The sequence below is a fragment of the Schistocerca cancellata genome, chromosome 3 (assembly GCF_023864275.1).
Source record: "Schistocerca cancellata isolate TAMUIC-IGC-003103 chromosome 3, iqSchCanc2.1, whole genome shotgun sequence".
NCBI classification, from domain to species: Eukaryota; Metazoa; Arthropoda; class Insecta; order Orthoptera; family Acrididae; genus Schistocerca; species Schistocerca cancellata.
Window position 1 is genome coordinate 453,470,746 of NC_064628.1, and position 6,530 is coordinate 453,477,275.

Sequence of the window (6,530 nt, forward strand, 5' to 3'; positions counted from 1 at the left end):
AGATGAGCGCCACAATCAGGACTGCATACGACCGAGGCACACAGGGCCAACACCCGGCATCATGGTGTGGGGAGCGATCTCCTACACTGGCCGTACACCGCTGGTGATCGTCGAGGGGACACTGAATAGTGCACGGTACATCCAAACCGTCATCGAACCCATCGTTCTACCATTCCTAGACCGGCAAGGGAACTTGCTGTTCCAACAGGACAATGCACGTCCGCATGTATCCCGTGCCACCCAACGTGCTCTAGAAGGTGTAAGTCAACTACCCTGGCCAGCAAGATCTCCGGATCTGTCCCCCATTGAGCATGTTTGGGACTGGATGAAGCGTCGTCTCACGCGGTCTGCACGTCCAGCACGAACGCTGGTCCAACTGAGGCGCCAGGTGGAAATGGCATGGCAAGCCGTTCCACAGGACTACATCCAGCATCTCTACGATCGTCTCCATTGGAGAATAGCAGCCTGCATTGCTGCGAAAGGTGGATATACACTGTACTAGTGCCGACATTGTGCATGCTCTGTTGCCTGTGTCTATGTGCCTGTGGTTCTGTCAGTGTGATCATCTGATGTATCTGACCCCAGGAATGTGTCAATAAAGTTTCCCCTTCCTGGGACAATGAATTCACGGTGTTCTTATTTCAATTTCCAGGAGTGTAAATGTTGAGTCTGAGGTGCGTTATCCTTTCAAGTGAGAGAAGTACAATAATTGTGTTGTCCAAGAGACCTTCGTCATTATTGCATTATCCAGGTACTGAACAATAAAGTAAATAAAAATAAAAATAAATAAAAAATAAAAATAAATAAAATAAAACGAGGAAAATAATACTTTTGCGATACTTTACTACATTAGGAAAGTATTAAATTCGTCTCACTACCTGTTTGCATTAAAATGCATTTGCACAATACCTAATAAGAATAAAATAAAAAATCTCAAGAAAGTTTCCACCACAACCTTAAAACTTTCTTTTAATTCGTATGGTTTCTGCTGCAATTTTTCGTTGTTTAATATTTTTTACAGCTAAAGTTAGTAAATACTGATTAATGTTAAAAGACAGTCTTAGGTTGCACAATGCCCTTAATTGGCTCAAAAATGACGCGTTTCACACTGGTGGGGCATATCAGGTTATCTCGTGCGATGTGTGTTATCAGTCATAGGAAAGTAGCTGCACATGCACTTCGTTCTGAGGACCTGTTAAAAGTACATGAGAGTGGTCTTACTCTACACCGCTTTGACTAATGACACTCATCGCACGGGATAACCTGATGATGCCCTACCCGGGTGAAACGCGTTATTTTTTGAGCCAATTGAGAGCAATGTGTAGCCTAGGACTGTCTTTCAATATTAATCACAATATAAGAGTGCTGTAATACCCACCATAGTGCACTGGAAAATGTATAAAATGTTGATTGTAAATTTCATTTTGTAATACTTCATAAAATATAGACTAGTCTATAAATTGGTCCTATAATCAAATTTCTGCAACTTGTAGACATTAAAATTACATTTTTACAACAGATGCGATACTGAAAAATATTAACCTTTTACTTTTCAACCGATATGGCATTTTACAATTTAACTGATTGGGTCTGCTACTAAAATAGTTACAGAAACGCTTATCTACAGCATTTTATCCAGATTGTAGGTAAAAGTAGTAACGTTGTGTTCTGAGCAAATATGAATGAGAAGACATTCAAAATCGCAATCGCTTTGAGTTCTGTGTGTGCTAAGCCGTCTTCGATTAATGGCAGTAACTTATGTGCTTTTTCATGACGTCTACCTCACTGAGAACATACGTGCTTACTGAGCTGAGATTTCTTTCTGAAGTTTTGTGATGAAGCCTTGGTGTCAGTATAGTAACTGTCCGAAAATAATTGATTCTTTGCAGGGGAGACATAGCTCTGAGACTTACACATGTAATCTACGAGTGCATGTGCGACAACACTGTTTGTCCGGATAGGAGGCAGAGTCATAATAAATATGACGGCTGGTTGTATCGTAAAAATTTTTAGTTTACGACACGTGTTAAGTAGAGATTTAACAGCATAAAACCAGGATCGAAATACTATTCGAGGAAAGGCGCTGAGTGACTCAGCTAAGAGGAAAGCCGTGTAGTAATTTTTGATTAGTGACTCTTATCTTAATGGAGTACTTCCTTGTTTGAATCTCCTGAAACACAGATATCAGCATGCAACGTCTCTACCTTCTTCCGACGTGTAATATTACTCTTGTAGCACGTTGTCGAGAGCTTTTATATGGTTCAAAATGATCGTAATTCTGCTTGCCTAATGCAAGGGATAAGGCACTTACAGCACATTATACAGTGCTATAAAATTCAGCATGATTTTGAATTAGGTGATAGCGTCGTTTCAAATTGCGCCATCCGAGAGGGCATACGCTGCTCTAAGTAAGAAGTTATTAGAGTAAATTCTTTTCACTTCTAAAGGTAAGCAATGCATAAACCGCTTTGGAATTACAACAGTTGTTTTATATAGTAATGTGCTTAAAGAACACCGAAATTTCAGTGTAATTTGGTCTTTAAAAGAATAAAAAGCTAATTTGTGAATGAAAACAAGTCAACGGAAGTTTTCATCGATTGGGCTCGTTTATGGTAGATTACGAATACTTATCTACATACTTTACATACATCAATCAGGATCATGACCGTCATTATCATTAACTTTAACTACGAAAACATCAGTAGGCCTATTAATATCTCTCAGACTAGAACAAACGTTGAATGTCAATACAACGCTATTGTCAAGGAAAGAACTGGAACTAACATGAAACTAAGTAGTACCAAAGAAACCCACGACTTTGCCTTAACGCAATGAAGATGAGCTGCAGGTAGTCGTAAGTTTTTCCTAGCACTGTCGTCCAAATAAACACATTAAAAAAAAGTTTTGCGTCACCACGGTTCCGAGAGTTCCGGAACCTGTACAGAAAAAGGGAATAGAGATCCACTTAAACATGATTTCCGCCCTTTTTATGGCTCAGGAAAACCGCACGTGCATGTTGTGCCGCCATACAGCGAGACCTTCACAGATGATGGTCCAGATTTCTGTAGACATCGGCACCTCTAACACCGAGTGGCAGGTCCTCTTGCACTTATTCTTGCCTGTATTCGTAGTGGCTTATTATCAACAAGTTCATTAAGGCAGTGTTGGTCCAGATTGTCCCACTCGTCAAAGGCGATTCGGCTTCAATCCCAGAGTGGTTGGTGGGTCGCGTCGTCCATAAACAGCTCTATTCAATCTACTCCAGGCATGTTCGATAGGGTTTATGTCTGGAGATCATGCTGACCACTCTAGTCGAGCGATGCTGTTATCCTGGAATAAGTCATTCACAAGATGTGCACGATGGGGGCGCGAATTGTCGTCCATGAAGACGAATGCCTCACCAATATGCTGCCGATATGGCACTATCGGTCGGAGGATGGCATTCACGTATCGCACAGCCGTTACGGCGCCTTTCATGACCACCAAAGGCGTACGTCGGCCCCACATAATGCCAAAAATAGCAGGGAACCTCCACCTTGCTGCACTCGCTGGACATTGTGTCTAAGGCGTTTAGCCTTACCGGATTGCCTCCAAACACGTCTCTGACGATTGTCTGTTTGAAGGCATATGCGACACTCATCGGTGAAGAGAACGTGATGCCAGTCGTGAGCGGTCCATTCGGCATGCTGTTGGGCCCGTCACTACCGCGCTGCATGGTGTCGTGGTTGCAAAGATGGACCTCGTCATGGACGTCAGGAGAGAAGTTGCGCATCATGCAGCCTTTTGCGCACAGTTCGGGTCGTAACACGGCGTCTTCTGGCTGCACGAAAAGCATTATTCAACAGGTAGCGGTCATCCACTGCAGTAGTAGCCCTTGGGTGGCCTGAGCGAGGCATGTCATCGACAGTTCCTGTCTCTCTGTGTCTCCTCCATGTCGGAAAAACATCGCTTTGGTTCACTCCGAGACGCCTGGTCACTTTCCTTGTAGAGAGGCCTTCCTAGCACAAAGTAACAATGCGGACGCGATCGCATTGCGGTATTGACCGTCTAGGTATGGTTTAACTACAGACAACACGAGCCGTGTACCTCCTTCCTGGTGGAATGACTGGAAATGATCGGCTATCGGACCCCTTCGTCCAATAGGCATGGTTGTTTACATCTTTCGGTGGATTAGTGACAACTCTGAACAGTCAAAGGGACTGTGTGTGTGATACAATATCTAAAGTCAACGTCTATCTTCAGGAGTTCTGGGAACTGTGGTGTTAAAAAACTTTTCTTTGTGTGTGTATTACTCCACCCATGTCGCTCATACACAGCAATGGTTATAGCCTTATGATTACGGATTGACAAGTAGTAATGCCTGTGTTGAAATAATTTCGGCAAAAGGACGAGTGCTCCAAATCCTATGTTGCGTAACCTCTTGGCATCCGAGATTAGAACTTCCAAGGCTGCTCCGTGTGCCTCCTCACAACAGTCTCCTGCCAATATGCACGCATGACCCACTCACTGCAATCTGCCAGCTTCCCTAACCTAGCAGCTCCCTTTGAGGCTCTTTTTATCATTTTTGCACAGTTTTTTATATATACATTACATAGTAATTATTTTAGCTGATCCCTGAAAAAGGGACAAAACTGTTTGTTCACAATATGATCAAAAATGTACAAACCCCTGCTAGTGGACGTCAGTATGGGTTGCGACCACCTGTTCCTTTCATGGAAATGGAAATGAAGTTCCATGTTGCTTGACAGAGCGTAGGGGAAAGTTGCGGGAGAGCCGCACCGTCGTACTACGCAAGATCCTAACGGATGTGGTTTGCCATTGTCTTCCTCCGACCGTAATAAGGGTGAATGATGATGATGAAGACGACACAACACCCAGTAATCTCTGGGCAGGTGAAAATCCCTGGCCCCGCCGGGAATCGAACCCAGGACCCCGTGCTCGGGAAGCGAGAACGCTACCGCGAGACCACGAACGGCGGACTTCCTTTCATAGCGGCTTGAAATCTGATGGAAATACTTTCAATGTCCGTTGAAGAACGACACCTCATTCTTCCTCAAGAGCAGAAACCAGAGAAAGTAACGATGTAAGACTCTGAGGCCTCGAGCGATGTCGCCGTTCTAATTCATCCCAAAGGCGTTCCAGTGGATTCAGGCCTCTCTCTTTCAGGGACGTTATTCTCCATAAACTATTGCCTCACAGATGCTGCTTTATGACAGCCTGAAACAAACAATTATTGTTCTGTATCTGTAATGTTCACTGCGCACAATGCCGTAAAATGTGTTCATATCCTTCCGCATTTAGCATTTTCTGAAGCGCCACGCGCTAATCAAAAAATGCCCCCATGCCGTAACATTTCCTACATTTTTCAGTGCTGGCACTACACATGATGGCACATACAGGAACCCTTTCAGATTGCCACAGGGTGTGGCGTTATTCGTCACTCCAAATAACGTGTTTTATTGCTTTTTTACTGACAATAGCCCTTGCGTTCAATTATACCGATGGGTCTGCTTCTCGTGACAGCTATGGTAAATTCCATAATGCACACGGGTGTCCGATTGCTGTTGATAGTGTGTACAGTACTTTTGAAACAAAGATATTTTTAAAGACGATTTATTGCATTTGCAATGAACAAATCAGAATTTACGTTTTTAAATATAACAGAATCAATGTTTCATATCAAAACTGCTTGTGAGAGGCAATGGAAATCTACTGGACTTGGCCCTCTGCAACTCAACATCCTGAACATTGGTGGTTTCAAATCTTCTTCGACCAGGTTAAGCGGATTCAGGAAATCATACAGTACAGGAAATCGCAAAGCAACGATGTTTACGTCAAATAAAAGTGTAGAGGAGATGCCATTAATTCATAAGTGACGTGAAGATAACGCTTGCTGTCATCGACATGTCAGCTGTGTCTAAAGCCAGTCAGTCAGGTTTCGCGAGAACTGCAACCAAATCGCACTTTACCATCTCCAGGCTATAAAAGACAGTGTCTTGTGCAATCGCTTATTCCTATGACATACTTATATACAAAAATGACAGTGACGAGTAGATTACTGTTTCCACAGCTTTATATCTACCTTCAGGGACCTCAAGGCATATTATTACCAAAAACAAAAACAGGACTGTTTAGTAGCAAAAATCTTATATTCGATCAATTAAAATCTGAAAAACTAAGAAAGAATAATTTAACATTACATTCGAAAAGGTTTCTAACAACTTGCAGAATTTAATTCATTTGCTTCTGTTGGACTCTTGGAATGGACATACGATACCTCTATCTAGCGGGACGACGACGAAAATACTGTTGCCATAATTCAGATTCCAAGAGGAACGATCAATGTGAGTTTCGATAAACAACTATTTCGACCGTGGAAAGTATTCTTAAGGAAAGTTTCGAACACTGTAATTTCCGATATCTCTTTGTCATTTTAGGTTATCAGGAGAACAGTAGTCTTTAATTTCAGTCATTTGTACCTCATCAGTTTGCATTGGCATGTTTTAAGAATTGTGCTCGGTATGTAGCGC